We start from the raw sequence: 10,631 nt of genomic DNA on the forward strand, positions 1-10,631 counted from the left end.
TTTTTAGCTTATTAGGTCAAATTCCTGAGATGCCTCTGATGAACCAGGCTTTGTAGCGGGCCACTGTACCCTGCCAAATGCACTGTCTGACTCCAGTATTTTCACTTGTGCTACCTGATGCAGGACACTAACTCTTTCCTTCTACTCCTCTTCTTCGACAGAAGCAAGAGGCCCACATTCCCATTTCACTTGCGGTTGTGCAGGCACTCAACAACACTGTCCATGAGGCAGAGCTTCCAGCTAGAAAAGCTGTTTGGTTTTCCTAGTTGTCTGTGTTAAACATTCCTCTGCTAAGCAATTTTTAATATTTGCTAAATATGCTTTAATTACTTGTCGGGACTGTCTCTGTGATCTTTTAACCATGTTATAAAAGAAGTTTATTTAGCAATTAAAAACAGGTTTTACCCCGGAGCATGCAGTCGGGTGGCCAGTGTCATATTTCTGATAGCTAACAGCACGTTAAAAATGGATCTGAGCCAGGCATCAACAACAAAAAGAGACTTGTATATGCTTAATTTTACCACAGTGTTTTTAAAGTCAGAACCATATTTTAAATTCTTTTATTTGGGGCCGAAAATCCTCCCCCTTGAAGGCAATGCTAAAACTCCTATTGATTTAGATCAATGGGGCAGGATTATATGTCCATAATGAGCCTCGTTCTTTAAGAATTAGCACTGCCTTTGAAATTAACTTTCAAATTAAATTTGAAATTAAATTAAATTAAAATTTAGCATGTGCAGTGACTAGACTACCAGTGGCCACATGAGCATACACAAATGAATACTGTATTTTAGTCTTCCAGCTCTGCAGTGAAAAATGCACTTCCACGTTTTCAAACCAAAATCTCTCATTCACATAGAAGGCAGGTTCCACAAATTTTATATTCTTTTTAAAATTAATTCAGCATTCTGGATCTCTCAAAAGTCAGGCATTGCTGTTGCATTCATTCACTCAGCAGGTTGTTTCAACTGGAGTCCAATGAAGGATGAAAAAAGGGAGCTGGCTTCCACAACGTTCTTAATCCTTTAGACCACTTCATATCTCCAAGTGGCACCTTCCCTTGTTTCATCGTTAACATTCTGCTCATCCTACTTTTCCTGATTTGCTTTATTTTGTCTGTCTCGTCTAGGTTGTAAGCTCTTCAGGGCAGAGGCAATGTCTCTATTTATAAAAGAACCTGTGAAGTGGTGCTGGTGAATCAAGTGGTTTGTTGTAACAACAAGAAATTTTAGTAGAAGTGGAAAAGCAGTTTCCTGGTGTATCCATCTCCGCTCTGCATCAGGCTTTAGGGAAGACTGAGAAGTGGAAAACCTCCAGACATCTTTCAGGCAGGAAGGCTGCAGTCTGAGAAAAAGTCTCGGAGCTGGCTTTCGCGATTTTTTGACTTCCAGTAAAACACCAGGGTGATTGGAGCAGGCAGTGCCCTCCTCCCACTGGTCTGCTGCAGAGGAAAGGTTTTCTTCTGACACCTGCATTTCACTGATGTCCCCGTGGCTCCTGTTCCTCGTTGACTGGCTGGGAGCCTTTGCACAACAGGCACGCAACATATGCCTTCACACAAAACGCTCTCATTCTCGTAAGGCACATGGTTTCCTGCCTTTGTGGGCCAACTACTTATTGTTTCAATTAAACTTACTGGCACTGTCCAGCTCTTTGCCTTTTTTTTTTCCATTCATGTAATATCGTAAACCTGATGTTTAATGCATAGATCAGCGAGTCTAATACTCGGCGCACAGGCATTACTAGCGTTATACCTGTAAAGGATTCTTGATGGTTGATGTATTTTATCATCATCACAAGTGTGAACATAAACTAACTTCATTTATACTTGGGTTGTAGAAAACTAGTCTAAACTCTAGTTTGCTTATCGAGGCACTGCAGATTTCATCTTACTATTCATGTGGACTGTCAGATATATAATTCTCTTCTTGTTATGGTTAATGTTGAAGTTGCTCTTTCAGAAGAGCTAGGCAGAGGCATTTGCTGTCACAGGTCAGTAGTGTTTGGGGCCACGGCATTTGTTGCCACGTTTCTAGTTAAAGACTTTTTAAGGCATCATAAACCGCTGTTTGTAAGTGACTGTGCATTAGCTGCCATGATTCTTGCAAACAGCAGCAGTTAATGTGCTTATTGAACTGCTTGGTACGGGCATGGTTTGCTAAAGCGAGGGGGAGCCCAACAATGCCTGTCTTACTGCATTCAGAATAGGGTAAGTGCGCGTTGGCAAGCAGAATGCCTGACCTTGTTTCACTGCAAAATTTGCCCGCTATTCTTTCTTCATGGAAACACTTCCAGGTTTATTGAAGGGACCTTAATCTGTCGAACAGCAGCTGATTATTTAACAAAGTACAAGGCAGTTTCCTCTCTCCAGCCAACAAAGGCAGGCACTGCACTTTATCTCTGGGGATTTGTCCTGGCAGCTTTGCTTTGGGTTTTGAGAAATAAGACAACGACCATGCAGTGGAGGAAGGAGTGGTGATTTAAGACCCTCCAAGTGAAGCAAGTTTTTAATAATTGTTGTTTTCAAAACACAAGCCAAATGCCAGTCTAAACCACACCAGCAGGTTTGCCTAAGTGATCCTGTGTACTGCCATATATCTCCGCCCTGTCATTGAGTGCCACTGTGCTAAGTCATTTTAAATTCACCTTTGAGGTCACTTTGAAGTCAAGTAGCTGAAGGCCCAGTTTTAACAGGTGAATTCTGGTTCTCACAGTATATTTACTGAAACCAGCTTTTGCTCTGCAAACACACTTCTCATCACATCACCGCTGCCTCTCAACAGAAACGCTGTGCTGTTCTCTGACTTCCTCCACCGTAAATATCCCCTAGATTTTAAGCTCCAGGAAACAAGTGAAGAGCTTATGATGAAGACAAGTTTTTTCTTCTTACTCTTCTCTTTTAAGTTTATGATTTTTTAGTATACAAATTGAAAACCAGTTAACCCTCTCTGCAACAAATTATAGCTTTGCTGCCTCCTTCAAATCTAATATAAAATCGATGCTAGGTTTAAGAAATAGTTATAACAAGATCTTGATTACCACATACCTGAACCAGTTTAATAATCAGCTCTTGCTCTGCTCTGGTTTACCATAATTCTTTCTTCATACTGCTTTGTCTTTACAGAAGGTCATGAAAGACACTTCACATGCCCATACCTCTTTTCACCCTGGGAATGTCACAACTTCTAAGGACAGAAAGGTTTTCCCACTGGCCTTTTCTGTGGAGGGTAAATCTCCATTATAAAACATATTCTAAGCAGGTGAGCAGGACTGGAGGGTTGAGAATATGTTTCAGAGCTTTTCCCTTTGTTGTTGAATGAGCAAAATAAGCCTGATGCAAGCAACCAGACCTGATGGAGAGGCAGGTACACCTGGCCTCACTCCTCTTTTGCTGTTGATGAAGGGTGGCCAAGGACTGTTGGTTCTATTGTGTAAAGCTTTGTGTGTGTATTTAAGACCGTTTCGGACATATTATTATTCAACAAAACTCTTTTAGCGAAATACTTAGTCAGGACCTAACTCCTGACAGAAATCAGCTTAGCAATGCCAGAGAGAAGATCCCCTCCTTGCCACTTGCTGTTGCAGCAGGGAAGTCCCGAGTGTCCCTGGGTACTTAGATCTCCTTCTGAGGGCTGGCCATGGCAGGACTGAATGCAGAAAGCAGCTTTTGGAGGAGACACTGCTGCTCTCAGGTGATCCAGCATGGATATTCTCTCAGCTCGGAGTGCCTAGACCCAATTTACAGCTGGCAAACTTTGAAGAAATAGAATAAAACATCTTCTCTGTCGTTACACTGAAGCAAGATGAATTCTCTTAAAAGGCAGTGAGAAGAGAAACTGTAGGAATGGAATGATAGGGTTGAATAAGATTTCATTCACTTCTTGCCATCTGGGAATAAGACTTGTGAAGGAATATTGTTCTTGTCCTTATAAACAGCCAATACCTCCTTGAACCCAGCTAAGCTGGGGCCAGGCAAGGTTTGTGGTTCACATTAGTAGATTCTGATGACATGAGTTTACAATAATAGTCTAATAGTTCAGTGTAACAGTGACTCATAGCTTATTACTATGGCAATAGGAATGTAAAGAGATCTCATTTGAAAAAAAAATCTATTTGGATAGTTCACATCCTTTCCTCCCTACTCATGAATTCCTGTGTCATTGACTGCTGGCTGCTAAAAATATGATCCTTTTTGTGTATCTAAAGCAAAGGAAAACCTAGAATCAGAGAAACAGTAGGAGGGAACCAAGGTCCTTAACATACAGAGCCTTCAGGAAATATGTGTAATGAAAGCCCTCTGAGAGTGCAGGAATGTTTTCAAAAGATGGGAACAATCTAAGAAGATATTTTGCAGGAAGAAGGAGAGTTAATGAATCGCACCAGCTCCCAGCTTGGATATTTTGCACCGTGGGGTTGGGAAGATTCATCTGTCTATCAGATATAGGACCAAGCTGCAGTTTTGTCTTGGAGAAGCTGTCCTGCTTCAGCAGCAGGAGAGGAAGCTTCAGGGAAGAGCCCAGGAGCAGCCTTGTGGGCTGACAAGGAGCCAGAGAGGAGCCACAAGTGGGGACTCACTAGGAGTCACTTGAAGTCGTACGAATCTTCTAAGGAGAGCAGTAGGAAAGGGGAACTGGGAAGCCACAAGCATGGTATCGGCGAGTTAAATAGATTCCCACCACCACCCTTTTAAAAGAAAAGAAACCCTCATGGCACCTCAGAAACAAAGCACTGAAGTGTGAAATATTGCAGCAGGGAAAGCTGTCACAGAGAATCAGAAATTGATTTAATAGAGAAAAATTGACTGCTGCGTAATTTGTGCAGATTGCTAGCTGAGAGAGAGATACCCACAGCTCCTAAGAGCTTAGCTATGGGCAGCGTCTGGCAAAAGGTGCGGAAAGCAAAATTTCATAGTTGGTAATTCTACGTGTACTGAATGCTTCCTCTTCAATACCGAACAATTAAAATCGATGACAGGATGCTAGGTAACAAAAGAAAATGACTGATCAATATGCATGTCTTGGAGCTGAAGAAAAACCCATCTGCCGAGAGCAGCATGCTGATGAGGCGAGAGTTCTGAGAGCTCAGACAGAAAATCTTAAAAGCTTCCATTCCCGATGCTCGATAAAACAATGCAGCTAAGCAGATGCCAGACGCAGTGCTAGGAGAGGTTAAGTCACCAAGGAGGCTAAAGAATAACTGCTAGGAAAACCAGGGAATATTCCTTTTTAGACTACATAGCTTCAGAGTAAAAACCCTGATGCTTCTCTTCTTTGCCTTTCTTTCTAAAGATCTCAAAAGCCCTTTACTGACGTTGAAAAATTATGTCCTTTGCATACCCGTGTGAGGTTTTAGAGATGCTGAGACACTGACATTTTAAGGCCAATGTCCATTTTAGTCATCATCTCAAAGAACTTTAAATCTCATTTCCACATATATTTCAGTTGGGAATGTCTGCCAAGTGCTGCCAAAAATCAAACACTAAATCTTCCAGGATTTGGTAGTTTTAGATGAGTCACACGGATTTCTGAATACTTTTGAAAACGTTACTGTAAAGCAGTTTATACGGTCCACCGTGGCTCTGGTAGGACGGGGAATGGCATGTGGACCTTCAGGTTTGCTTGCCCAGCTCTCCCCTCCTGAAGCGTATTTTTTATTTCTGAGGCAACAGATCCTAAACTGGCACACAAGCAGTTAAGCACCTTAGGACTTGCGGCTCTTACATTTAGTTCTGCTGATGCAGAGCCATAGCTGAAGATTAGAGCCAGAAAAATGCTGCAAAAACTTTGTGAAAGTTCACTTCATTCTAACTCCCAGATCTGCCTGAACGTATATTGTGTGAGCCCAACCTTTTCCTAACTTTAGCATCCTGAACAGTGGATAAAGACCAGTTTCATCACCTCACGAGTTTCATTTCATTAACAAACTATACAAGGTTCATAGTGCCGAGACGGCACGTTCTCACTGGGCTTGGAGCAAGGGTTCTCCTCCTCCTCATCTTGCCCCATCTTGCCTGCTGCCTCCTCCACAAAGCCCTCCTGCTCCCTTGGTGCAGATGAAACGAGCAGCCATCCACCTTATGAGCCAGCAGGACCCACTGATCCTTTCCCCCGCAGGCTGGCACCCAGCCTGGCACGCTATTTTGCTCTTTCCCCACGTGAACGCACGGTAGGGCTGAGAGCTGTACAAAATCTGTCCAGTCCAGGGAGACTCTGGATGCTTGGCTGTTGAGGAAACCCTGGCACATTCCTCCCAGTGTGCTTCCAGCCGTCTGCCACCTGCGTCCCGACCCGCGGGGCTCCGCGTTTGCTAGGAAGGGAAGGCTTGAAAGCACAGCACGGAGCAACCATGCCGTACTCAGGCTCAGTCCCAGACGCCGCGCACGGCCGTCTCCGCTCTGCAGGGCAGCAGGAAGGCAGGTGTGAAACAGGAGGAGGAAAAATGTTCCAAGCAATTGCTTGTAAAAAGGCATGGTTAAGTGTTTCATGCATGGCCAATGTCCAGTCCAGCCCCACCAAAACCCAACCTAAGCAAGCCTAGGGATTGGGGACATTAGAATCGAACCCCCTCCGCTGGCTGCCAACCAGGAGAAATTCCAGAAGCAGCCGATGAAACGTTCACGCTCTGAGCTGAAGGGATGCATCCCACGCAGCACGGGGCAGCAGTTCACAGCTGCTGGTGCACCGTGACATGCCTTTGTGGAAACCATCTCACCCAGCCGAGATCGAAGAAACCGCTGTCCGGTGGGCACGGACAGCCCCGAGCTCTGCCGCTGCCTGAGCAGCTTTATCAGCGAAATGGGAGGAGGGAAAAGTGCGTTGCTGAGCTGGGCTCTGCTACAGGAACAGAAAATGCATTGTTTGTAAATCAGGCTTTGGAACAGCTTAACACTTAAATACACCTTCAATTAATTAAAGCTTTGCAGAGCAGTACAGCTCCAGAGTAGACACAACAATATCCATTCTCCAGACTGCAGATTTTGATACAAAATAAAAAAGTTTTCCAGGCCGGCCTTGATAGCACTTATCAAGAAGTTGGGTCAAGTTCAAAGTAATCTCAAAATCCTGGTGGGGATCAGCTGAAACAAAAATGGTTATAACATAGCACCTAGAGAAAATTACCGTTAAGAGAAATATTTGTACACAGCGCGTGTCTGGTTGTCTGGTAAAACCCCAATAGGTCTGACAGAGGTGTTCTTTAATAAGCTCTATTAGCATGCTTTCCAGTAATTTGAACCTTGTGGGTTTTGTTTCTTTTGATTGCCTTATTAAAATACGTTTCTAGGATGCTTAAACAGCATTTTCCCAGCCATTTTTAATGCAGAATTACATTTTCTTCCCTATGCTAATTTACTTCCAGTAAATGTGCCCCCTGGACCCGGCAGAGCCTCAATCGTGATAAAGCAACTCTTTCATGTCAGCGTAATGAAGAACGGAATTTGGTCCATCAAGGGGCATCTTCATCTCTCATTCTCCACCTCTGAAGCTTAGAGCATTCTGCAGCCATTACTGAATTTCACCAGGTAAACGCCGTCCTCCAGTAAACAAGGAAATGGCGCTGATGTTCCTGCACCAAAGTGAAATGGAGGACTGGGAATCTTTCTTCAGCACAAGAGGAATGACGGACAGAAAGAGCTACCACGGCTGGACCCCCTGACCTCACTCTGAGCTACGCTCACGCTCAAATACAGGCAAAAATCATTAATTGCTCAAAAACATGCAAACTGGTGAGTGGTGTAAAACCGCGCTGGAAGGGACGGGGTGCCAGCACTTCTGGGAGTGGGAGTCTCTTGGCAGGCTGTTCTTGGCAGCGGTTTTTATCTAGAATAATACATTCAGGGATGGTTTCCATATCATTGTCCATATGTTTGCTCGTAGTAGCCACAGCGAAGACATTACTTCATATGCTCTATAGGGAATATTGTCCTGCAAGCGGCTTAGCGTATAGCCCCTCCTGGTGTGAAGTGCAGCTCGTCCTTGGCCTCCAGAAATTCCTTCCAGCCAACACTTCCATGATTCAGTCATCCGTCGTCTTTTCCTGTGGCAGGGCCTTGGCCCGACAGCTGCTGGGTTTGTAAGTTATTTCCCTGGCTCGGACCAACTCCGAGCCAAAGGAAATAAATCTGGCAAAATCCTCCAGATCGCCACACTCCAGTGTATCCCCTGCTGGGGCCTCTAGAAAGGAGGTAGAGTAGGAGCTGACCATCCATCACAGGCAGCAAAGGCCTGGCTCCGTCCCCTCCAGCCGCTTGGGTACCGGGGCTGAAGCAAGCCCAGGATGGTGACAGCCACAGACCACAAAGCCAAAGAGGAGAGGAACCATGCGTGTTGGAAGTACGATTCCTTGATAGTTTTCCTCCTGGTGTGACACAACTCTACCTCTCCCTCTTCCGGGCACAGCCAAAAACCTCCTCTGAGGAAGCTGTTTAGGCAAAACAAGAGAACAAAAAAGAACTAGCCCGTATCATTTCTCACTAATACTTCATTTCAAGACCTAGTATTTATTCTCCGACGCCCAAGAAGAGGATTCACCCTGCTGGGTTTTAATTTTTTATTTTAAAATGTTTTCACATGTAGCAAGTTTGGTTCTTGAGGAGGAAAAAACACAGAATCATTGACTATTTTCAGAAAACACATATGCTTTTCCAAAGATTTTTATCAGGCTAGATATTAATATAAATATATAGTATTCATATAAAAATAAATGATTTGGTACTAACAGATCAACTAGGACAATTTCAGTGAGGGAAAGAAACAAAAGGGAAAAAAATTTTAACATCACAATTTCATAAATCCCTTTTTTAAAGGTGTCCAAAATTTTGACCTTCCACTGAGCGTGAAAGACGGGAGGAGAACCACAATTGCCACTGAACCGTGTTTACAAGAACTGGATTTTATATCATTCGTAGATGTCACCCTTCATCAAGCTACCGTAACAAGACAGATATGAAAATGTCAGAAGTGCATAAACTCTGTTTTAACATAGAAGAGGATACATTATTTAAAGCACATATTTTACATTTTAGGGCTGTTACCTCACTTTACCCCAAAATAATTATTTTAGCCTACAAGACAAATTGTAACTGCTTGCAATAAGGCAACAGTGCGACAACAGTGATACTCGCCCAGCGTCCGAGCCAGGCAGGGAGAAGGGCCAGGGCACAGAGAGACGGATGATGAGATCCGGCCGAAGCACTGACATCTTTCACAGTTATTTGGAATATTGCATTTATCTACTGGAAGTCAGAAGATTTAGAAATTCAGCTCTTGTTTTTGTGCTTTCCATTCCAGAAGCAGCACTTTCCCCGTTCGGCGATCACCAGATCATCTGCTACAAACATTATTATTTTTGCTGCTGTTCTATTCTCCTCATTTGCAACATCCCAAGTCCCAAACCACCCGTCGTGACTCACGCAGATAACACCCCACCGAGGTTCAATCTGCCAAAATCCTCACTATTTTTGGTACAGCCTCCTTAGAAGAGGGTGTAAGGGGCAGAGGAAGAAAACCCACTCCTCTTTATCCCCGTTGCAGACCATGGCCGTGACAGCAGGTCGGGCAGGATCCCAGCGCAGGCCATGGCCTCCCTCTAGTGCCTGCAGCACAGCCTCCCCGCCTCTGCTCCCAACTGGTGAGCTACCAGAGTCCTTCCAGCACTCGAAACAAGAGGAATCTGGTTTGGTCCTGTGAGTAATGACCCATAATTCATGTTTATAGACAGTCTCAGAGTATGAGAATTCACCAGGAGCGCCTGGGGATCAAACAGCCTCCAGAAATTCTTCTATAATTAATATTTAACGATTATGCAGAAACCCCGAGGCAAGTAGCTGTCACCACTTCTGCAGGAGAGGCCCGAGGGCAATAGGACATGAAGATGAACTATTTAGAACCCCTCATCAGCCTAACTTTTCTCCTCCCTTGCCCACGGACTTCTCACTTGTTCTAGCAAGGGAAAGAGGTGCAAACGTCACCTTGCCATGATGGCAGCAGTTATACTTGTAGGAAGGACTGAAAAACACCCAGCTCATGGGCCTAGGCAAAAATGGCACCTGGCACTAATGTGAGGTGAGTGAACAAGCTTCACCGTGTTCAGGTCAAGGGCTGGCTGCTCTCAGCCAGGAGGAACCAGCAGCAGCCCCTGGTAAGGGACCATTCATTGACAAGGTGAGTGAGGGAACGGCAGGAGCACCCATTTCTGTCTGCACCTTAACACTCGTAATGCTTTAAAACAAATCCTAAAAAAAGTTAAAAAAAAAAAAAAATCACATCCAGATGCAACCTTAAAAATGTAAACTAGTAAAACATTAAGCTGTAATATCAACATGAGTCAGTGGCTGAAGTAATGAGCAGTGTCAGAGTTCAAGCAACTGCAGATACGTAAGCAAGATTCCTCTCTTCCCAATTTAGAAAGTAAATATTTACTGTAAATCTGCTTAATACACCAACAGGTTGCTTTAAAATGCTAAAAAAATGCTAAAACCCTTTAAAAAGGGTTGGGCAGAACCCTTGCCTCCCACTCCTGAGTGCCAAGAGCTGATGAGATCCACTAATCACTCTGCAGAGTTCAAGGCTAAGTCCAACAAGCACAGCAACATCAACATTGCTCCTAGCCTTAGTCATAGAAATCCATTAATG

Source organism: Phaethon aethereus, assembly GCF_964289735.1.
Source record: "Phaethon aethereus genome assembly, chromosome: 2".
NCBI classification, from domain to species: Eukaryota; Metazoa; Chordata; class Aves; order Phaethontiformes; family Phaethontidae; genus Phaethon; species Phaethon aethereus.